General features: G+C 42.5%; 1 protein-coding gene across 1 annotated transcript in view; it reads left to right on the top strand.

Annotated features, from left to right (window-relative positions):
* The window catches only part of ntrk2a (neurotrophic tyrosine kinase, receptor, type 2a), a 596,947-nt gene that overhangs the window by 8,815 nt on the left and 562,675 nt on the right, over positions 1-25,457 (top strand). The window lies entirely within an intron of this gene.

Raw genomic sequence — 25,457 nt, 5'->3', positions numbered from 1 at the left:
ACTAAATTTGTTATATTCTGATTTGAAACACAAAGAAGGAACTCCCCTTTGAAAACATCTCATGAAGTAGTCAGATTACTCTGTTCCCAATTGCAGGATATTTTATAATTCACTTGAGGCTATTCAAAGATTGACTGGTCTAGTAGATTATTTTCTGAGTATTTTGCATGCCATGGTCTCTTTTGCCTAAGTTGTACAGGGTACTACAGTTATGATGTTCAGCTAGTAGACTAGAGTTATAATGCAAACTGACTTTGGGCTGACTGGTATCAAGGCACAGAGCTTTGTGCATGCATGATTTGACACATAAACAGAGCTCCACTCTCCTAGGAACACATTTTTAATGCTATTGGAATACAGACAGGAACATTTTTTTTATTAGTTCCTGGAATTAGGGTATCGCTGGCAAGGCCAGCATTTATTGACCATCCCTAATTGCTCTTGAGAAGGTGGTGGTGAGCTACCATCTTGAACTGCTGCAGTCCGTGTGGTGAAGGTACTTCCCACAGTGCTGTTAGGGAGGGAGTTCTAGGATTTTGACCCAACAACGATGAAGGGACAGCGATATATTTCCAAGTCAGGATGGTGTGTGACTTGGAGGGGAACTTGCAGGTGATGGTGTTCCCATGTGTCTGCTGCCCATGTACTTCTAGGTGGTAGAGGTCATGGGTTTGGGAGATACTCGAAGAAGCTTGGCAAGTTGCTGCAGTACATCTTGTAAATGGTACACACTGCAGTCACGGTGTACTGGTAGTGTAGTGAGTGAATGTTTAAGATGGTGGATTGGGTGCCAATCAAGTGGGCTGCTTTATCCTGGATGGTGTCGAGCTTCTTGAGTGTTGTTGGAGCTGCTCTCATCCAGGCAAGTGGAGAGTATTCCATCACTCCTGACTTGTGCTTTGTAGATGGTGAAAAGGCTTTGGGGAGTCAGGAGATGAGACACTCGCCACAGAATACCCAGCCTCTGACCTGCTCTTGTAGCCACAGTATTTATGTGGTTTGTCTAGTTAAGTATTTGATCAATGGTGACCCCGCCCCCCCCCCCCCCCCCAAGATGTTGATGGTGGGGGATTCGGCAATGACAATGCTGTTGAATATTAAGGGGAGGTGGTTAGATTCTCACTTGTTGGAGATAGTCATTGCCTGGCATTTGTGTGGCACAAATGTTACTTCCACTTGTCAGCCCAAGCCTCAATGTTGTCCAAGTCTTGCTGCATGTGGGCATGTACTACTTCATTATTTGGGGAGTTGCGAATGGAACTGAACACTGTGCAATCATCAGCAAACATCCCAACTACTGACCTTATGATGGAGGGAAGGTCATTGATGAAACAGCTGAAGATGGTTGGGCTTAGGACACTGCCCTCAGGAATTCCCGCTGCGATGTCCTGGGGCTGGGATGATTGACCTCCAACAACCACAACCATTTTCCTTTGTGCTAGGTATGATTTCAGTGGAGAGTTTTTCCCATGATTCCCATTGACTTCAATTTTACTCGGGCTCCTTGGTGCCACACTCGGTCAAATGCTGCCTTGATGATAAGAGCAGTTATTCTCACCTTATCTCTGGAATTCAACTCTTTTGTCCATGCTTGGACCAACGCTGTAATGAGGTCTGGAACCGCGTGGTCCTGGCAGAATACAAACTGAGCATTGGTGAGCAGGTTATTGGTGAGTAAGTGCTGCTTGATAGCACTGTCGATAACAACTTGCATCACTTTACTGATGATTGAGAGTAAACTGATGGGGTGGTAATTGGCCAGATTGGATATGTCCTGCTTTTTGTGGCCAGTTTTCCACATTGTTGGGTAGATGCCATGTGATAGCTGTACTGGAACAGCTTGGCTCGAGGTGCGGCTAGTTCTGGAGCACAAATCTGAGCCCGTAGCCTTTGTTGTATCCGATGCGCTCAGCCACTTCTTGATATCACGTGGATTAATCAAATTGGCTGAAGACTGGCTTCTGTGTTGGTGGTGACGTCAGGAGGAGGCCGAAATGGATCATCCACTTGGCTCTTCTGGCTGCAGACGGTTGCAAACGCTTCAGTGTTGTCTTTTGCACTTGCGTGTTGGGCTCCACCATCATTGAGAATGGGAATATTCATGAAGCTTCCTCCTCCCGTTAGTTGTTTAATTGTCCACCACCATTCATGACTGCAAAAGCAAAATACTGCGGATGCTGGAATCTGGAATAAAAGCAGAAAATGCTGGAAATCTCAGCAGGTCAGGCAGCATCTGTGGAGAGGAAGCAGAGTTAACGTTTCGGGTCGATGACCCTTCGTCAGAACTGGAGAATGTTCGAAAAGAACAGATTGTTAACAAGCACTGAAAGGAAGCGGGGAAGAAAGAACAAAAGGGAAGGTCTGTGATAGGTTGGAAAACAGGAGAGATTGGAGAGACAAAAGGGACGATGGCCCAAATTCAAATGGTAATGCCAGGAGTTAGAAACATTAGTCAAGATAGGGTGTGAATGGTGGGATAATGACCAACTGCCATTAGCGACAAGGAGAAAAAAGAAAGAAGAAAGAAAGAAGCAGGCTCCGAGTGGGGATTAGGGGGAAGGGAGCCAAAGATTGGCAGTGGTTGCGCTCTGAAATTTTTGAACTCGATGTTGAGTCCAAAAGGCTGTAAAATGCCTAAATGAAAGATGAGGTGGTGTTCCTCGAGCTTGTGTTGAGCTTCATTGGAACAGTGTAGGAGACCGAGGACAGAGAGGTCAGAGTGGGAATGGAGTGGAGAATTAAAGTGACATGGGACTGGAAGCTCAGGGTCACACTTGCGGACTGAACAGAGGTGCTCCACAAAGCGGTCACCCAATCTACGCTTCATCTCCCCAATATAGAGGAGGTGACATCTTGAGCAGCAAATACAGTATACTAAATTGAAAGAAGTATAAGTAAATCGCTGTTTCACCTGGAAGGAGTATTTGGGGCACTGGATAGTGGGAAGGGAGGAGGCAAAAGGACAGGTGTTGCATTTCCTGTGCTTGCACGGAAAGGTGCCATGGGAAGGGGAGGGGTTGCTGGGGGTGAATGTGCAATGGATCAGGGTGTCGCGGAGGGAGCAGTCCATTCAGAATGCTGAGAGGGGAGGGGAGGATGGGGAAGATGTGATTATTGGTGGAATCATGCTGGAGATGGCTCTCCGATTGCTTTCCCGGACTCCTCTTCCTCCACCCACCTCCACGATGATCCTCAGGCCGGCTCACATGCTTCCCCCACCACCCCCGCCCCCCCCCCCCACCGCCAATGTTCCAGCCCCGATGTTCCCCCACCTCCCAACCTCCCAATCCTCCGGCCTCGATCTTTCTCCTCCACAGAAGTTAGGGTGGGTTACAGATATCACACAAGTTATAGGAGTATCTGTGGTCCGGTCTTCTCTCCCCGTGCTGCCCCCCCGCCTCCCCACCCCCCCCACCCCCCCGGCCTGCCGATGCTTCAGCCCTGATCCTCTCTCCCTCCCCCGAATGCTCAGGAGTCTGATCCCGATCCCCTCTCCCTTGATGCTCCAGCCCCAATCCTCTCTCTCCCCCTGATCCTCCTTTGGCCGACCCCAGCCCCCACCCAATCCTTCCCTTCTCTCTGTGGCCGAGTGCCACAGGTCTACCCGCCCACAACCAGCCTCTCCATCTGGTTAGCTGCAAGTAGAAAACAAAGGCTTCACACGCAAATCAGGCCTTGTAGTTAAAGTCAACGGGGCTTGCGGGAAAACCATTCTCTCGGGTTTCCCAACCGCCTTGGAGCCCCCCGTTGCCCTCCAACCCCCGCCACTGCCCTCAACCCACCTTCCCCATTAAAATTCAGCTCATAATGTTTGAAATATAATGGATTCAAAACTTTCTTTACAGTTAGATAGATGTCATAGTCAGCTATCCTATATAAATATCTTCACAAATCAGGCTGACTAGTTACCTCAGGAATTACAAAGTCATAAGTGTGTTATGGTGAACATAGAAACATAGACATAGAAAATAGGTGCAGAAGTAGGCTACTCAGCCCTTCGAGCCTGCACCACCATTCAATATGATCATGGCTGATCATGCAACCTCAGTACCCCGTCCCTGCCTTCGCTCCATATCCGCTGATCCCTTTAGCCGTAAGGGCTACATCTAACTCCCTTTTGAATATGTTCAACGAACTGGACTCCACAACTTTCTGTGGCAGAGAATTCCACAGGTTAACAACTCTCTGGGTGAAAAGGTTTCTCCTCATCTCAGTCCTAAATGGCTTACCCCTTATCCTTAGACTATGACCACTGGTTCTGGACTTCCCCAACATCAGGAACATTCTACCTGCATCTAATCTGTCCAGTCCTGTCAGAATTTTATATGTTTCTATGAGATCCCCTCTCCTTCTAAATTCCAGTGAGTATAAGCCTAGCCGATCCAGTCTTTCCTCATATGTCAGTCCTGCCATCCCGGGAATCAGTCTGGTGAATCTTCACTGCACTCCCTCAATAGCAAGAACGTCCTTCCTCAGATTAGGAGACCAAAACTGGACACAATACTCAAGGTGTGATCTCACCAAGGCCCTGTACAACTGCAGTAAGAACTCCCTGCTCTATACTCAAATCCTCTCGCAATGAAGGCCAACATGCCATTTGCTTTCTTTACTGCCTGCCTACCTTCAATGACGGATGTACCATGATACTCAGGTCTCTTTGCACTTCCCCTTTTACTAATCTGTCACCATTCAGATAATAATCTGCCTTCCTGTTTTTGCCACCGAAGTGGATAACCTCACACTTATCCACATTATACTGCATCTGCCATGCATTTGCCCTAACCTATCCAAGTCACCCTGCAGCCTCTTAGCATTCTTCTCACAGCTCGCACTGCCACCTAGCTTAGTGTCATCTACAAACTTGGCGATATTACATTCAATTCCTTCGTCTAAATCATTAATGTATATTGTAAATAGCTGGGGTCCCAGCACTGAACCCTGCGGCACCCCACTAGTCACTGCCTGCCATTCTGAAAAGGACCCATTTATTCCCACTCTTTGCTTCCTGTCTGCCAACCAGTTCTCTATCCACGTCAATACATTACCCCCAATATCATGTGCCTTAATTTTGCACAATAATCTCTTGTATGGGACCTTGTCAAAAGCCTTTTGAAAGTCCAAATACACCACATCCACTGGTTCTCCCTTATCCACTCTACTAGTTACATCCTCAAAAAACTCGAGAAGATTTGTCAAGCATGATTTCCCTTTCATAAATCCATGCTGACTTGGACCGATCCTGTCACTGCTTTCCAAATGCGCTGCTATTACATCTTTAATAATTGATTCCAGCATTTTCCCCACCACCGATGTCAGGCTAACCAGTCTATAATTCCCTGTTTTCTCTCTCCCTCCTTTTTTAAAAATTGGGGTTACATTAGCTACCCTCCAATCCATAGGAATTGATCCAGAGTCCATGGAATGATGGAAAATGACCACCAATGCATCTACTATTTCTAGGGCCACTTCCTTAAGTACTCTGGGATGCAGACTATCAGGCCCTGGGGATTTATCGGCCTTCAGTCCCTTCAATTTCCCTAACACCATTTTCTGACTGATAAGGATTTTCCTCAGTTCCTCCTTCTCGCTAGACCCTCGGTCCCCTAGTATTTTCGGGAGGTTATTCGTGTCTTCCTTAGTGAAGACAAAACCAAAGTATTTGTTCAATTTGCCTGTCATTTCCTTGATCCCCATTATGAATTCACCTGATTCTGACTGCAAGGGACCTACAGTAGTCTTTACTAATCTTTTTCTCTTCACATATCTATAGAAGCTTTTGCTGTCAGTTTTTATGTTCCCTACAAGCTTACTCTCATACTCTATTTTCCCCTTCCTAATTAAACTCTTAGTCCTCCTCTGCTGAATTCTAAATTTCTCATGAGTAATGATATGGTGAATGTCTCCAATATGTTTACTACATATGTAGCCAAGAAAATGGTTGAAGATGCCTCTTACATCACTTTGTCTTTATTTTTTTTCTAATGTTATGTCAGTGGAAATATATATAATTATGGGTGGTTGGGATCTACCAAATGAGCAGTGTAAAAATGTACAAGAGGGTGAAATGCCAGTTTTAAGTTTAAAGTTTAAAACATTGACTCGGCTATATTATTTACCACTCACAGAATGGAGTTTGCACTTCTTACTAGAGGTATGAAGAACTTACATTTGAGCTGGAGAGTGTGATTTAGCTTGGTTTTATCTCATTTTATTCTACCAAAAGAGTTAGCCAGCCTCACCCACAGAACCAGATCCCAGCTTGATGCATTTCTTGTAACAATTTTTCAGGTGGTTGTCAAAGTGAGAAGCCAAGCCATTCAATTTAAATGAAAAATCTTGTGTGATTTGTTCAACTCTATATTTGATTGGTGGTTGGGTTTGAATTCACTAGGTCCCAGTCACTGTTTGAAGCTATTTATTGACTTGTCTTTTTCAAATCAATGAGCCTGTTGGGAACCTTGAAGAGTGGTATTCAGGCTGGGGAGCTTTCATACTTAATGAGAAAAGAAAAAGAGCTGTAATATTAGAAAATCATTTACAACATAGTTGAGCATAGCAGTTGTGAACTATATTATTTTCTATTATAATGAGGAGCTAGTTAAACTTAACAAATATTGTAAGAATATGTTGTGTTACTGCTACTATTAGCTTGTTCTAATAAATTTATTTGGAATTTAAAGCTTAAAACAGGAACTAATGCAATGCTATTTTGTCAAAGACAAGGAAGATCCCACAATGACACAGAATAGTAGCTTGCAGCTCAATTAAACTGTAGGGTATTGTGTGTTACCTAGGCATGCTACAAATTGTACTTAGATATCCAGAGATATGGGGAGCTAGGCTTCACCTATGACAGTAGTCTGAAACATGGAAATCAAAATTATTTAGGATAAAAAAATAAAAGAAGCCCAAAAGTGTAACAGAGAGTTACACCTTAGTGTTTCCATTCCCTGTAGAAGTGATATACATTAGTCAACCTGACAATAAAACACAATGCAAATGGATCCGAGGACTTTTTCTCAGTAAAGGTTACACTGGTTAACTTAATTTGATAGGCCTAGTGTTGTTGGTTGCTAAGCAAGTGATGTTGTAGATTTGGAAAGTTGAAGGTCCTGCAGTTTCAGAGGAGTGAAATGATTGACAGGTTTGACAACAGAATGTAAATTGCAGGATAACATTTCGAGTAGGCCTCAAGAAATTTCTTCATCCCAGGATACAAGCATCCTTTGTGAAATTTATACAGCCTAACTCAATTTTAGAGAGCATCAAATAATCAATGATCTGCATGACAGTCAAATCTACTATAGGATTTAAATGTAATTACTTTGAGTCCTAATTTTCAAATAGAAGTACACTCATGAAAATCAAAAGTATTATATTTTTAATTGTTTGTTGAAAATGTGTGTTCTAGCAATACAAAAGCAAAATACTGTAGTTACTGGAAAGCTGAAATAAAAACAGGAAGTGCTGGAAATACTCAGCAGGTCGGGCAGCATCTGTGGCGAGAGAAACAGAGTTAACGTTTCAGGTCGCTGACCTTCCTTCAGAACTGGAAAAAGTTAGAGATGTAACAGATTTTAAGCAAGTGCAGGGGCAGGGAAAGGGCGGGGGTGGGGTGGGGGGCACGGGGCGGGGGGGAGGAAAGAACAAAAGGGAAGGTCTGTGATAAGGCGGAAGGCAGGAGAGATTAAATGACTAAAGGTATGATAGTACAAAGCAAAAGGAGATGGTAATGGGACAAGTAAAGAAACAAAAGATGGGTCTAGAAGAGGTGTAAATGGGAATTACAGAATCATCAATGGCTGCCATCTGAAAAAATAGGGGCAGAGGTTGTGGTCTGAAATTGTTGAACTCTATGTTGAGTTCAGAAGGCTGTAAAGTGCCAAATTGAAAGATGAGGTGTTGTTCCTCGAGCTTACATTGACTTTCGTTAGAACAGTGTAAGAGACCGAGGACCGAGAGGTCAGAATGGGAGTGGAACGAAGAATTAAAGCTCGGGGTCACGCTTACGGGCTGAACAGAGATGTTCCGCAAAGCGGTCACCCAATCTGCATTTGGTCTCCCCAATGTAGAGGAGACTGTATCGTGAGCAGCGAATACAATATACTAAATTGCAAAAAGTACAAGTAAGTCACTGTTTCACCTGGAAGGAGTGTTTGGGGCTCTGCACAGTGGGAAGGGAGGAGGTAAAAGGGCAGATGTTACATCTCCTGCGCTTACACGGAAAGATGCTGTGGGAAGGGGAGGGGATGCTGGGGGTGATTGTGGAGTGGACCATGGTGTCGCAGAGGGAGCGGTCCCTTCGGAATGCTGAAAGGGGAGGGGAAAATGTGTTTGGTGGTGGGATCACGTTGGAGGTAGCGGAGGATGATCTGTTGAATGTGGAGGCTGGTGAGGTGAAAGGTGAGGATAAGGGGAACCCTGTTATGGTTCTGCAAGGGAGGGGAAGGGGTGAGAGCAGAAGTGCGGGCAATAGAACGGATACGGTTGAGGGCCATGTCAACCATGGTAGAGGGGTTTTCTCGGTTAACGAAAAAGGAAAACATATCGGAGGCACTAGTATGGAAGGTGGCATCATCAGAACAGATGAGACAGAGAAACTGGGAGAATGGAATTGAGTCCTTACAGAAAGCGGGGTGGGTGGAAGTGTAGTCCAGGTAGCTGTGGGTGTCAGGGGGCTTATAGTGAATGTTTGTCAATAGCCTATCCCCAGAAATGGAGACAGAGAAGTTGAGGAAGTGAATGGAAGGGAAAGAGTTGGAGATGAACCATGTGAAGGTGAAGGAAGGGTGGACATTGGAAGCAAAATAAATGAAATTTTCTAGTTCAGGTTGAGAGCAGGAAACGGCACTGATACAGACATCATTGCACTGGAAAAAGAGGTGAGGGAGGGGACCTGAGTAGGACTGCAGGTCAGGCAGAGGAGGGTGGTGGTGGATGGGGACTGCTTGGGCCTCTGTTCAAGGAAGAAGCGGAACTGCCTCAGGCTGTCCTGGTGAGGAATGGAGGTGTAGAGGGCCCGGAAACTGGAAACTGTTAAAGTGGCAGAGAGCGTGAGTACAGTCGCGGATGTAGATGGGAAAAGACTGCACAAGGGGAGAAAAAATAGAGTTGAGACAGGAAGACATCAATTCCATGGGGCAAGGACAGGCTGAAATGAAGGGGCTACCAGGGCAGCCCTGTTTGTGTACTAGCAGCGCTATGTGTACTAGCGATATGTATGATTATACGAGACTCGAGGAGCTCAGCGCCCTCCCGGACGCGCTTCCTCCAATTAGGGCCAGTCTTTGGCCAGGGACTCCCAAGTGTCAGTGGGGATGTTGCATTTTATCAGGAAGGCTTTGAGGGTGTCCTTGTAACGTTTCCGTTGCTCACCTTTGGCTCATTTGCCGTGAAGGAGTTCTGAGTAGAACGCTTGCTTTGGGAGTCTCTTGTCTGGCATGCGAACTATGTGGCCTGCCCACTGGAGCTGATCAAGTGTGGTCAGTGCTTCAATGCTGGGGATGTTGGCCTGGTCGAGGACGCTAATGTTGGTGCGTCTGTCCTCCCAGGGGATTTGTAGGATCTTGCAGAGACATCGTTGGTGGTATTTCTCCAGCGACTTGAGGTGTCTGCTGTACATGGTCCATGTTTCTGAGCCATACAGGAGGGCAGGTATTACTACAGCCCTGTAGACCATGAGCTTGGTGACAGTTTTGAGGGCCTGGTCTTCAAACACTCTTTTCCTCAGGTGGCCAAAGGCTGCACTGACGCACTGGAGGCGGTGTTGGATCTCGTCGTCAATGCCTGCTCTTGTTGATAGGAGGTTCCCGAGATAAGTGAAGTGGTCCATGTTGTCCAGGGCCGTGCCGTGGATCTTGATGACTGGGGGGCAGTGCTGTGCGGCGAGGACAGGCTGGTGGAGAACCTTAGTCTTACTGATGTTTAGCGTAAGGCCCATGCTTTCGTATGTCTCAGTAAATACAACGACTATGTCCTGGACTTCAGCCTTTGTGTGTGCGCAGACGACGGAGGTCGGGGTGGTCTTGGATCTGGCCTGTAGATGGCGAAGGTTGAACAGGTTCCCACTGGTTCTATAGCTTAGTTTCACTCCAGCGGGGAGCTTGTCGACTGTGAGGTGGAGCATGGCAGCGAGGAAGATTGAGAAGAGGGTTGGGGCAATGATGCAGCCCTCCTTGACCCCGGTCTCGTGCCGAGAGCATGCAGAAATCAAGTGCAGGCAGCGGAAAGAGTGTGCGGCAAAACAGTCCCACCCACCCCTTCCTTCAACGACTATTTGTCCCACCTGTGACAGAGACTGTGGTTCTCGTATTAGACTGTACAGCCACCTAAGAACCCATGTTAAGAGTGGAAGCAAGTCTTCCTCGATTCCGAGGGACTGCCTATGATGATAATATGATTATTGTCGTAACTTTTGATATAACTTGTTTACCTCAGTAAATAACTTAAGATACAAGCTCGTGGTTAGGATTTAGTCATATAGTCATCATTTAATTCAGGATGTTAAAATTATGTCATAAGCCAGAAAAGCAAAGCCTGAGTGAGGTATTGCAGTCATCTGAACCCCACAATTACTGTCTAATTTCCCCAGTTTTCTTCCCTCTTTTCCTGAAGGTGCTGATTCAGGCTGGGTTGTTCCACCGACCCAGCAACTACTCTGTACTTTATATTGATGTCCATTCTTTATGTGTTAGCTCACACAGGGAGTATATCTCATACATGCTTTTTTCACCTCCAGACTTGACTATTCAAATGCTCTCTTGGCTGGCCTCCCATCTCTCACCTTCCATAAGCTTCAGCTCAATGTAAACTCAGCTGCCCGTATCCTGTCCAGCACCAACTCCCCTACACCCATCACCCTTGTCCTTGCTGACCTACATTGGCTTCTGATACCCCAATGCCTCCAATATTAAATGTTCATTCTTGTGTTTTAATCCCTTCACGGCCTTGCTCCTTCCTATCTTAGTGACCTTCTCCAGACCTACAATATCTGGAACTCTGCATTCCTCCAACTCTGACCTCTGAACCCCATGCCTTCACTCCACCATTTGCAGCCTTCAGCTGCCTATGCCTCACACTCTTGAATTCTCTGCCTAAGCCCTTCTGTCTCTCCACTTCCCTCTTCGCCTTTAAGACATGCCTTAAAACCCACTTCTGACCAAGCCTTTGGTCACTCCTCCCAGTTTTGAAGGCTTGTACTCACTCAGCCATTTCTAAAGTATTGTAAGTGTTTTTATAATGCTAGTTCATCTCTTTTTGTGTTACTCATAGACCTCACAAAACAAATTGAATTGAGTATCCCTAGAATCTGAATCAGTTTACATAGAAACATAGAAACATAGAAAATAGGTGCAGGAGTAGGCCATTCGGCCCTTCTAGCCTGCACCGCCATTCAATGAGTTCATGGCTGAACATTCAACTTCAGTACCCCATTCCTGCTTTCTCGCCATACCCCTTGATCCCCCTAGCAGTAAGGACCTCATCTAACTCCTTTTTGAATATATTTAGTGAATTGGCCTCATCAACTTTCTGTGGTAGAGAATTCCACAGGTTCACCACTCTCTGGGTGAAGAAGTTCCTCCGCATCTCGGTCCTAAATGGCTTACCCCTTATCCTTAGACTGTGACCCCTGGTTCTGGACTTCCCCAACATTGGGAACATTCTTACTGCATCTAACCTGTCTAGCCCCGTCAGAATTTTATATGTTTCTATGAGGTCCCCTCTCATTCTTCTGAACTCCAGTGAATACAAGCCCAGTTGATCCAGTCTTTCTTGATAGGTCAGTCCCGCCATCCCGGGAATCAGTCTGGTGAACCTTCGCTGCACTCCCTCAATAGCAAGAATGTCCTTCCTCAGGTTAGGAGACCAAAACTGTACACAATACTCCAGGTGTGGCCTCACCAATGCCCTGTACAACTGTAGCAACACCTCCCTGTCCCTGTACTCAAATCCCCTTGCTATGAAGGCCAACATGCCATTTGCTTTCTTAACCGCCTGCTGCACCTGCATGCCAACCTTCAATGACTGATGTACCATGACACCCAGGTCTCTTTGCACCTCCCCTTTTCCTAATCTGTCACCATTCAGATAATAGTCTGTCTCTCTGTTTTTACCACCAAAGTGGATAACCTCACATTTATCCACATTATACTTCAGTTTACTCATAACTTGAATCCAGGCTTATTTGGGAACTCAGTGCTTGACCAGCTCAAGGGCTTGAATTTAGCTAACATTTCAGAATTTGAATTTGGATATTTATAGTCAAATTGCTTAGTTAAATTTTCAGTTTCAAGTTCAAAATTGTTGGAGTTATTTCAACTTACTACCTTTTGGGAACTTTAATGACTATCTTGCTGTTTTGTTATAGAATGTAACTGTCAAATCTAATTGGCTCCTGCTATCAAAAACACACCATGCACCAATCAGAAAGTGATATAAAACACTATACATATGCAATCATACATTTGTACAGAGAGCAAAGAAATGACTAGATAGACAGATAGATAGATGTGCTAATGAATAAACAGATAGATATACTTTGGTCTCAATATCTCAAAAACAGTGCTAATGATGTTTAAAAGCAGACCTGAACTGACATAGATTGAAGACTGAGAGCAATGTGATGTCACCACTGCAGAGTTAAGTTATCTTTGATTGACAGGACAATACAATGAAGGAAATATTCAAGTTGGATCACAAGGAATTATGCAACTTTTGCATTGCTGCAAATAGTTTCACTTGTTACAGTATAATCAGTGTCAGAGCCTGACAGAGCAGAGAGAAGCAGTGTGAGATCCTGCAGCAGTCTCACACTACTTGGGTTTAACACCACAAGAAGTGTATCTCCACTGGGTGGGTTTTAAACCTGGTTTAAACAGTGTTCGGGGTTTTGATATGAAAGTGTTACACTAGAGTGAATACTGCAGCTACCAGTCTCTGAAAGGTAACTGCAGTATAAACATACTAAAAAAATCTCAAGGATATAAAAATCATTTAAATTTTAAATAGAAAATAAATTAATATTGGATAACAGAGTGGTCTGAGTAGTCACTAAAATATCTCTGGACTTTAAGGGCTGGATTAGGACAATCAGGTCTATCCCCTGCCCAACCAACATTTTTCTGCCCTTGTCCCTGTCACATGTGAATGCCAAAGGGGAATTGGTGCTGCAGCAGATACTCTGACTTTTGCTAGACAGCAGCAGGATTTTTTTGTGGTGGGGATCCCACTGGGAGCCCACCCTGCACAGCAACTGAGTCCTGATCCAAGTTGGGACCACGGTGGTGTCAGGGCAGCTGGGGAAGCCCTGCTCTGACCATCCCCCAGTGGGGGAGAGGAAATATAGCCCTAATTATGTACAACAGGCTGCAATGTATGCTGGGGAATGTAAGTTTCCCAGTCAAGGTTTTGGATGTTTGGCCTGCCCCAAAAATCTCATCATCTGGCCATCTTTTCTGTCACAGGGGAATCCTCATTCGCACCGATTATCATTGTAGAGTGTCCCCTTTCCTGTGCATTGTCCTGGTGAAGAACATTCACCTACCACCATTTTTTTTAATAGGAATTCCTCCTTGTGTGTTTGATGGGAAATTCTATCTCCACAAATACTTAAATTGAGAATCCTTCTGCTCCCCCTTTTTAGGAACTTGCTGTCTTACTCAGTGGTGTGGAATCCTTACCATTCAGAGTGAGTTTACCTATCTTTAAATCCTTCCACCACAATGGACACATTCTCAAATGCATAGCTATGCTACAGAGGACAGAATTTCCAATCCTGTCAAATTATTTTTTTGTCAAATTCTTTTGTTTTTATAATTTCTTTATTAAATCGAATTGAAGAATTATAAATATTAAGGGTTAACAGTGGTTGATTATTATTAACAACAGCAAAGCCTCAAGCACCCAGACTGATATTTTTAAATTAACACCATATACCTTTATCTCGCTACATGGAAATTCCTTAAAAACCACATTAAAGATATATATGTTTTTATTTTCAGTGTACATTATTTTAACAAAAGCATAATCATTTTATTTTAAATGCTCCAACACATATGCTAATACAGGAGTCAGAGTAATGCTATGCAAGTGCATTAAATGTTAGTCTACAAATATCATCGTAATTTCCAGGCTGATATGATTAAATGTATGTTTAAAATGTCAAAAATAAATCTCTACTGCAGCACAGGATAGAGTCTGAATTCCATTTGGTTAGTCTGCAATGAGGTCAACCGAACAGGTGTTTTAACAAAAAATGTTGCATACCTTTGGGAAAGTGCCTTTGGGATTGTAGGAACATCTGGAAAAACATCCGGAGAAAATCAGCTTGTGGGGCATCTTCCATCGAATGCATTCAAACAATGACTGGATTGTCATTAATCATAATATGTTTGCATTAAATATGCCTCAGTGGTTAAGGTTCAATATAGTTACAATTGGTGCAATTTCTTCACAATTAATGACAGAATTCAGATTCCTCATCTAGGTGGAAAATGGGAACAAAAAAATCCGTTCACAGATCTCCAAAACACAGCCGCCTTTAAGTTATATTGCATGAAAGTAAAGTGCTTGGCATATTCATGTGATATTACTATTTATTTTAAATAAGTTAAAAAACAAAGAAAGGAATTTCAGATGTCTACAGTAAATGTTTACACGTTATCATCCCACAGGGCGTTTTTAAGGCCATAGTGCATTGTGAACATGTCTCATGTTTCCTGTTCCAATGTGCATTACCTGCTATTTATCCATCTGTCAGTTCTTAGGCTATCCATTCAATTTGTTCTAATCCTTTTAAATTATGTCAATCTATCTTACCATTGTCACATGATCACACAGCTTAATGTAATCAGTAAATTTTATATTACAAGATGGAACCTCCTCCATATTATTTATAAATAATGTGAATGACAGAGCAAAGTGAGTATTGTTAACACTAGAGAATGAAATATTTTGTTATATTTTCATCTAGAGTCAGCAGTAAGCACTTCCAAGTAAGGCATAGATCCCTCTATTATGCCGAACAATGTTCCTTAATTCCAATCTCAAAAGAACACCTTCTACACAACTGTAGAGCACACCATTCATCCATTTCCTCCACCAAGCAAGGCTCACAGTTTCTAGTTATTTCCTTGGGTCTATCTAGTCTCTCTAGTTTCTGCCGATTGGCCACCGTATCTTCGGCGGAAAATCATGAGAACATAAGAACATAAGAATTAGGAGCAGGAGTCAGCCATACAGCTCCTCGAGCCTGCTCTGCCATTCAATAAGATCTTGGGTGATCTTCAACCTCAACTCCACTTTCCTGTCCAATTTCCATATCCTTGATTCCCCTAGAGTCCAAAAATCTATCTATCTCAGCTTTGAATATACTTTATATATAGCATCCACAGTCCTCGGGGGCAGACAATTTCAAATATTCACAACCCTCTGAGAGAAGAAATTCTTCCTCATCTCAATCTCAAATGGCCGGTCCCTTATCCTGAGACTCTGCCCCTTAGTTATAGACTCTCCAGCCAGGGGAAACAACCTCTCAGCATCAACCCTGTCAATCCCCCTCAGAATCTTGTATGTTTCAATGAGATCACCTCTCATTGTTCTAAACTCCAGAGACTATAGGCCCAATATACTCAATCTCTCCTCATAGGACAAGCCTCATCCCAAGGATCAATCTAGTGAACCTTTGTTGCACCGCCTCTAAGGCAAATATATCCTTCCTCAGATAAGGAGACCAAAACTGTGCACAGTACTCCAGTTGTGGTCCCACCAAGGCCCTGTACAATTATAGCAAGACTTCCTTACTCTTGTACTCAAATCCCCTTGCAATAAAGGCCAACATGCCATTTGCCTCCCTAATTGCTTGCTGTACCTGCATGTTAACTCTGTTTCATGTACAAGGACACCTAAATCTCTCTGATCTCCAACATTTAATGGTTTCTCATGATTTAAAAAATATACTGTTTTTCTATTTTTCCTCCCAAAGTCAATAACCTCTCATTTCCCCACATTATACTCCATATGCCATCTTATTGCCCATTCACTTAACCTGTCTATATCCCTTTATCCTTTTACAGATTCTTTGTGTCCTCCTCACAGCTTACTTTCCCACTTAGCTTTGCATCATCAGCAAACTTGGATACGTTGCACTCAGTCCCTTCATCTAAGTCATTAATATAGATTGTAAATAGCTGAGGCCCAAGCACTGATCCTTGTGGCACCCCACTAGTTACAGCCTGTCATCTGGAAAGTTACCCATGTATCCCTACTCTCTGTTTTCTGTCCCATTACCCAATCCTTTATCAATGCTAATACCTTACCCCCAACTCCATGAGCTCTTAGCTTGCGTAGAAACCTTTGATGTTACACCTTATCAAACGCCTTTTGTATATCAAAATATATTACATCCACTGGTTCCCCTTTATCTACCCTGCTACTTACATCCTAAAATAAGTCAATAAATTTGTCAAACATGATTTCCCTTTCATAAAACTGTGTTGACTCCGCCTAATCATGTTATGATTTTCTCACTGCCTTGTTACCACTTCCTTAATAATGGACTCCACCATTTTCCCAACAACTGATGTCAAGTTAACTGGCCTATAGTTCCCTGCTTTCTTTCTCCATCCTTTCTTGAATAGTGGAGTTACATTTGCTATATGCCAATCTGCTGGGACTGTTCCAGAATCTAGGGAACTTTGGAAGATCACAACCAATGCATCCACTATCTCTGCAGCCACCACTTTTAGAACCCTAGGATGTATGCCATCAGATGCAGGTGATTTGAAGGCTTTTAGTCCCATTAGTTTCTCTAGAATGTTTTCTCTACTGATATTAATTACTTTAAGTTCCTCATTGTCATTAGCCCCTTGGTTCCCCACTGTTTTTGATATGCTATTTGTGTGTTCTACTGTGAAGACAGCTACAAAATATTTGTTTAAAGTCTCCGCCATTTCCTAATTCCCCATTATAATTTCTCCTGTCTCAGCCTCTAAGGGACCAATGCTTACTTTTGCTACTCTCTTCACTTGTAGAAGCTGTTGCAATTTTTTTTACATTTCTTGCGAGTTTACTCTCATCTTCTATTTTCTCTCTTTTTATCAATATTCACAATAAGGTTCAAATATAAACTCTTGTGAAAATTCCCACCATGTCTGTTTAATGTGAGAATATGAATTTAATACAATTGTTGCAATTGTAAGCATATCACATGGGAACCTCAATGCTGGTAGAGAAAGATTACTCTGATTATCAATCAAGAGTACATTTAAAATCAAACCCTAAAGATGAAATGATAGTTTTCTACCCTTCTGTGACATGCAATCTCTCCTTTAATGTTAATAAAAAATATTCAATCATATATCTTTCAGAAAGGCAAAAACTATTCTGAAGATGTATGGTGGGGTTTTTCTTTGATTCTTGATTTCCGTCATGGCTACTGATTCACAGAATGCCTACTAATGGATCTGCCATGGCATTGTACACAGTAAAGTGGGGATGATGATCTCTCTCTCACCCATCTCAGTTGTCTTTGTGTTGCTGTGTGTCTCTCTCAGTGGCATAGGTGGGGAGCAGGGCTGTTCAGGGTGTTCAAACTTCCTTGAAATTTCTATGGATTTTTTTTGTAGGCCACTTCTTCTTTCAAAAGAAAGCACTTTAGATCACTTGATAAAACATCATCATCATAGGCAGTCCCTTGAAATCGAGCATGGTTAACCTGTGGAATTCTCTACCGCAGAAAGTTGTTGAGGCCAGTTCGTTAGATATATTCAAAAGGGAGTTAGATATGGCCCTTACGGCCAAAGGGATCAAAGGGTATGGAGAGAAAGCAGGAAAGGAGTACTGAGGTTGAATGATCAGCCATGATCTTATTGAATGGTGGTGCAGGCTCGAAGGGCCGAATGGCCTGCTCCTGCACCTAATTTCTATGTTTCTATGTTTCTATGTTTCAAAGACTTGCTTCCACTCTAAAAGTGAGTTCTCAGGTGACTGTACAGTCCAATCCAGGAATTACAGTCTCTGTCACAGGTGGGATAGAACACAGAAACAGCGGATGTTCTTCCAGAGCTAGTCAGTTCTGCAATTCGACCAGTGAAAACTGATTAGCTGAGCTTATAACTATTTATCAAGGTATTGCAGTGAATTGTAGGAAAATTACTGATAGACGAGCACATTTGAACTTTTTGCTTTAGAGTTTTTGTCTTCAAGATTGTTTTCTCTTTCCATTTTCTTTATTTGAATTTTTAGATTAATGGAAGTATAAATGTTTCTACTTGAACATTATTGTGAAATTCCTGGGCTGGAAATTAGTTTATATTGTGCCTAGTTTTCAGGCACAAAATTGGCATGCCACTAATTAATTTTGCGATCGGATGTCCTGCGCCAGAAGTGCACACAAAATGCACGATGTTGGCTAAGGTGCTCCTTAGGCGTTCTGGGTGGCCACTTAAAATGAACATTAAAATATTTAAATAGGGGTCCTGTGCGTGTATTAGGACCCTTTTGGCAAGTGATGTCTGGGAGCGTTTGATTTACTCATTCTTAAGCCTGCAGATTTAATAAATGCTGTGAAGAACACCAGACAATACAGAACTGCATTGCATTCTGACAACGTCAAAGATTTCTGATCCATGTTTCACAACTGAAGGGAGCATGCTGTCATCCCAAGAGCAATGATAGTGCAGTCAGGGGGTGAGGTCGCATGATGCAAATGGTTTGGCACATCATCCTGCACTTCCTTCATGTTAGCATGCGGCAATAACTTGCTGGGGGTAATTTTGGTCTTTCGTTGATCATGTAAATTGGGCATATTGATTCTGGAAATAAGAATTGGGAGAGATGTATCACGGATGACTGAATCGATATCACCCTGTTTACACTATCAGCCAAAATCAAAAGTAGGCCCAGAGTTTGAGCTGAGAAATGTCAGTCTTTTGCATAAGAACATAATAATTAGGAACAGGAGTAGGCCATACAGCCCCTTCAGCCTGCTCTGCCATTCAATAAGATCATGGCTGATATTCGACCTCAATTCCACTTTCCCGCCCGATTCCCATTTCTTGTGTTCTATAGTCTAACACAGTTGAGAGAAATAAAGACAATGGGAGTCGCATTATAAGGTACATTGTCGGTAAAATGCAGCATATTTGAGACGTCAACATCACTCTCCAGTAATTCGATATCCTTTATATTTTTATTCATTGACTCATGTATTTGATATTATGTGAATCTCCCCACCACTTTAATTCCCACTTGTTTCAGTCGAATCTTGCTGAAAACCTCATTCATGTGATTTTCATTTTTAATTTTGAGCTAATTTCCAAAGGCTTGTTGCCATATTAATTGGATGTTGGTTTATGAAGAGTTAAAAAAATAGCAGCTAGTATATGGCTATGGAAGACCAATGTTTGAAATTGTGCTCTTTGAACATTATCAGAGGAATGCTTAACATGCTCATATATAATTCCTTGGCTGCTATTTTAATGGAGGCATTAACCTGTTTCTTTTAGGGTTGGGGGGAAAATACAAAAAGGAGGTAGTTTTATCTTTGATTGAAAAAAATTCTGGAATGGCAATTCTGTTTGGCCACCGAACATTCAAACTCTCTGTTAACCTCAGTGTCAGCTATTGATGACTGCTGGGTGTTGCTGTTTCAGGGGGAAACCTACAGCTGGACATCAACATCAGAACATTTGAACATTCAGTGGAATTTGAGAGCTCCAGGTGATTTCTCATGTTTTTCATGGAGAACAGAGCTGTAGAAATAGTACCAACTTCAGGCCTGACAGATAACTTAAAAAAAAACACTCGCATTCTTTCACTCCATAAAAATAATGGTGCAGATTTTTCAGGGCCTATGAGCACGTATGCACAGCGTACGCAGTCGAAAATGCCCCTTAAGTTCCGGGTTTCCGCATGTAGTGCGTGCAATGTCTGTAAGCTTGTAATGGTTGTAGCGCCACACTGTGGATGTGGACATATTGTGTACTGCAACTGCAGACTTAATAATTAAACAGAACCATGTAGGAAGCTGTGTGTGCTTGTGCTCTGTGAACATATCACATTTGGCGATGAGATGGGATTTTTCGGATGATTTAAAGCTTAAATTTTGTTGGGGAAGGATTTAGCCAGCAGACAGAGAGACTTTGGAAGTTTCTGTTTTTGGAAAAAAGCTACAAAATCCGAGGTAAAATACAGCACAGGGTGTGAACAGCTAGAGATTAAAATAGCAGTTGTAATCGGACATTTGAGGGAATACAGACATGACCGGGAATGTTTTAAAGCATATGTGGATCGGCTAGAAATGTATTTCATTGCAAATAACATTATCGAAGTTCCAGACAATGCAGTCCAGAACCGGGCTGTGTTGGAACGTAAGAAAGTGATCTTCTTATTGGAGGTGGGTCCGGCATTGTATGAAACTCTGGTAAATCTGCTTGTGCCTGACGAGCCAAAGGACACAATGTTTAAAGGGATTTTAACGAAGCTGGAGCAACACTATAACCCCAAACCGTTAGAAATTGCTGAAAGCTATCGTTTTAGGATTCAGAATCAAAAGGCTGATCAAAGTATCAGTGATTACATCATAGCATTAAAAAAGCTATCGATGCACTGTAATTTTGGAAACTTTCAAAACCGAGCATTACGGGATCGTTTTGTTTGTGGGGTGAAAAATGATGCGATCAGAAAGAAGTTATTGACGACGGATGACTTGACTTTTGAGATTGCTTGTCAGACAGCGAGGTCGATGGGCATGGCCGAACAATATTCCCGAGAATTAAATAATGATTACGGTCATCAGTCAACCGAGGTAAATCACCTGCAGGTTCAAAGTAAAAGACTTTGGGGGCCCGAAGTCTCAGAAACTGGAAATTCTAACAGAGTGTCGAAGTCGTGCTATAGGTGCCTGGGACAACACATTGCTCAAAGTTGTCCACACGTGAAGGCAGAGTGTTTCAGATGCATGTCGACTGAAGGGTAAACCAGCTTTTAAAGCTATGAGTCCAGCGTTCAAAGCTATGAGTAGAAATCCCAAGAGACTACATAACATGGAAGAACAACAACAGGACGAGGAGATGTTAGAGTTACACGTCATCAGGAGCACGAGGTTAACGGACAGCGATTCGTAAAGCATCAAAATTCACATAGATGTTGCGGGATTCAAGATACCAATGGAAATTGACACGGGTGCATCCGTGAGTGTAGTACCGGAGTCGCTGTACCTCAACAAATTGCGTGATTTCCAACGGAAAAATCCAAGCTGCGAGGCTACTCGGGAGAGAAAATTCCTGTGGTAGGTCATATCACCGTACCAGTGAAATATAAAGATCAATTTCAGAATTAGCCTCTAATAATAGTGAAAGGAGACAAGTCTGCCTTACTAGGAAGAAATTGGTTGAGCTCACTGAAGCTGGATTGGAGTAAGATTTTCTGTGTGGAAGCGAGATTTTCATCAACGGATGAGGTTATCAAGAAATATCCGAAGGTGTTCTGCGAATCGGGCAGTCCAATCCAAGGCTTCAAGGCAAGTGTCAGGGTACAGAAGGACGCTAGATCGGGATACTACAAGCCACGTTCCGTACCATATGCACTCAAGGAGAAAGTTGAGCAAGAACTCAAAAGACTAGAGACTGAGAACATTATTTGTAAGATAGATCGATGTAATTGGGCTACACCCTAAGTCTGATGGTAAGGTAATATTGTGTGGTGATTATAAAGTAATCGTAAACCAGGTTCCAGAGGGTAATGTCCCCAATACATTGCCGAATATAGAAGATTTGTTCACAACACTGACAGGTGGTCAGATCTTCTCAAAACTGGATCTTACGAATGCCTACTTATAGCTTGAACTAGATGAGGAGTCCAAGTCATGTTTGACTATAAATACTCATCTAGGCCTATATCAATTTAATAGGCTACCGTTTGGAATGTCTTCCACCCCTGCCATATTCCAAGGGGTGATGAACCAGATTTTGCAAGGTATTGAAGGAGTAGTATGTTATTTGGAAGACATACTAATTTCAGCACCAAATAGGCAAATTCATAATAACATATTGAATGAAGTCCTCAAATGGCTAGAAAAGCACAGAGTACGAGTGTCTGCTCGTAAGTGTGAGTTATTTAAAAACTCAGTGGAGTACTTAGGGTACAGAGTAGACAAAGATGGTTTAAATCCAACCATGGAAAAATTGGATGCAATTAGAAATGCACCCACTCCCAGGAATGTCACTGAACTTCGTTCATTCTTGCGTCTTTTGAACTATTATGGGAAGTTCCTATCAAATTTGGCTACAGTATTACATCCACTGAATGAACTTTTGAAAAAACAGGTCCATTGGAAGTGGTCAAGAGAATGCGATACAGCATTCAAGGAGTGTAAAAGCAACTTGGTAGCGAGCACCATGTTAGTTCACTATGACATATCTAAGGAGATTAAGCTAGCATGTGATGCCTCTCCGTATGGAGATGGGGCATTGTTCTCTCATATATCACGTAGTGGGGAGGAGAGACCAATTGCTTTTGCTTCACACACTCTCAGTGCCAGTGAGAGTAATTATGCGCAAATTGAAAGGGAAGCTTTGGCATTAATTTTTGGGGTCAAGAAGTTTCACAAATACTTGTATAGTCATAAGTTTACCATCGTTACGGACCATAAGCCCCTAACAGCAACTCTCCATCCAAAGTCCCCAGTTCCAATATTAGCTGCAGCCCGAATGCAGAGATGGGCTTTGATTTTGTCGGCATATACATATGATATTGAATACAGATGATCAGCTGATCACAGTAATGCTGATGCAATGTCTAGATTGCCCTCCCCATCAAAAGTTACACCCGATAGGGAAGAAGTGTTTTATTTTTCATACATTGATGAACTGCCAGTCACAGCTGAAGAGATTGGTAGAGCAACCAAACGTGACCCAGTAATGTCAAAGGTGTATGAGTATATTGCAAATGGATGGCCAAACCAGGTAACAGACAAAGATACACATCCATTCTTCATTCGTAGGAATGAATTATCAGTTGATAAAGATTGTATCGTGGGGTGCAAAAGTGGTTATACCAAATAAATTCAGGTCCAAATTATTAGGAGACCTTGTTGAGACCTTGAATTGTTCATTGTGATTGATAGCCATTCGAAGTGGGTTGAGGTGTTTCCAATGTGGAAAATAACAACAAGTAAAACATTGGACATTTTGCGAAAATTATTTTCTTTATTTGGCCTCCCTGAAGAAATTGTATCGGATAATGGACCACAATTTCGTTCAAAAGAATTTGCACAATTCACGAGCAAAAATGGTGTGAAACATACCAAGGTTCCACCATACCATGCTGCTTCAAATGGTGCAGCAGAGCACACTGTACAAATTGTAAAACGTGCCCTCATAAAACAAATGTTAGATCCAAATCCAAGGAAACAACAGTTGTCATTGTTTCTCAAATGACAGCCACGAACCAGATTCTCGTTGTTGAAGCCAAATTTGGCACAGTCCATAGAAGAGACACAATTAAGACAAAAAGAGAATCATGATAGAGGTAGAGTAAACGAGAGAAGTGTGAAATTAAACCAGAAGGCGAGAATGAAGAACCATCACCATAAATGGTTAAAGTGGTTACCAGGAAGAATGATGAAGATATGTGGTCCTCGCACATATTTGGTAAAGATGTTTGATAATGGACAAGTTAGGTTTGTTCATATTGATCATATTTTACCTACAGACATGGAAGGAGTTGAAGGTGGGAATGATTCAATTATTCTGACTCATGAGATAGTTTTGATACACCAGTAGCAAATCCTAAATCAAATGTACTGGAAACAAATCCAGGAGAGAGTCAGAATGAAAGTCTGAGTCCGAGTCAGGAAAACAAAGAGCCTGAAGTTAGAGTGAGTTCAAATGAAAATCAAGGAAATTTCATGGAGGAAAACGTTCCTCAGGATGAGCCTCGAATGAGAGTAGATTCGACATCATGTTTGAAAGGTTCTGTTCGAGAGTGAAGGTATCCTACATAAGAACATAGAACATTAGAATTAGGAACAGGAGTAGGCCATCTAGCCCCTCGAGCCTGCTCCGCCATTCAACAAGATCATGGCTGATCTGGCCGTGGACTCAGCTCCACTTACCCGCCCGCTCCCCATAACCCTTAATTCCCTTATTGGTTAAAAATCTATCTATCTGTGACTTGAATACATTCAATGAGCTAGCCTCAACTGCTTCCTTGGGCAGAGAATTCCACAGATTCATAACCCTCTGGGAGAAGAAATTCCTTCTCAACTCGGTTTTAAATTGGCTCCCCCGTATTTTGAGGCTGTGCCCCCTAGTTCTAGTCTCCCCTGCCAGTGGAAACAACCTCTCTACCTCTATCTTGTCTATCCCTTTCATTATTTTAAATGTTTCTATAAGATCACCCCTCATCCTTCTGAACTCCAACGAGTAAAAACCCAGTCTACTCAGTCTATCATCATAAGGTAACCTCCTCATCTCTGGAATCAGCCTAGTGAATCATCTCTGTACCCCCTCCAAAGCCAGTATATCCTCTTTGAAACAGAAAACAAGTGGTCAAGTTAAATTTGTAAATATGGAAAAAAATAAGTTTATATCCTGTGTTATGTATAAACATGAAAGTAAGAATGATGTTTGTTATAATAACTTCTTCATTAAGGAGGGAGAAGTGTAATGTCTGTAAGCTTGTAATGGTTGTAGCTCCACACTGTGGATGTGGACGTATTGTGTACTGCAACTGCAGAGTTAATAATTAAACAAAACCAGGCAGATTCCGGAGGCTTCCGAGAGAGAGCTGCCTGCCATGTAGGAAGCTGTGTGTGCTTGTGCTCTGTGAATATATCACAATGCGCATGCATGAAAACCCAGAACTTACGATCTGTCAAGTTTCAGCTATTTGCCCAACTACTGCCCAGTCCACGAAGCTCTTATGCCTGGAAAAAGTAGGTGTAAGGCTTTTTACCAGAGTAAGGGTTTAAATAAATATTAAAATAAAATGTTTAAAATCATTTCAACACTCAAAAACCTTTAAAATTAGGTGAAGTTATTTCTGGCCCCTTTAAAAATGTTTAAGTTTATTTTTCAAAAAATAACATTTTTGTTTTAAATTAATTTTTAATATGTGATGATTTATTTTTATTTAAGTGGTGTGGAATTGTATTTTTAGGGGATTCCTATTATGCTTATGGGGCTTAAGTGCGTAAATGGAATCCCCATAAGCATAATGGGAATCACCCTTTGTGATTGACTGGGCCAGCCCATGTAATTCCAGGGACACTTACGAACCACATGCGCTCTGGGAGTCGTGGGCCTTTACACAGATGTACGCCTGCAGGCCCAGGACTGTAAGAGTCCAAAGATCTGGAGGCACCAGGTAGATGCACATCTTTCTTGCGTATTGGAAGCATTTGCCCGCGGGGAGTCTCCAACTGCAATTTCCAGCCCGATATCATCGCCCTCTTT

This window comes from Pristiophorus japonicus, chromosome 1 (genome assembly GCF_044704955.1).
Source record: "Pristiophorus japonicus isolate sPriJap1 chromosome 1, sPriJap1.hap1, whole genome shotgun sequence".
NCBI classification, from domain to species: domain Eukaryota; kingdom Metazoa; phylum Chordata; class Chondrichthyes; family Pristiophoridae; genus Pristiophorus; species Pristiophorus japonicus.
Note: the sequence above shows the minus strand (reverse complement) of the source record. Positions and strands in the feature narration are given on the sequence as shown.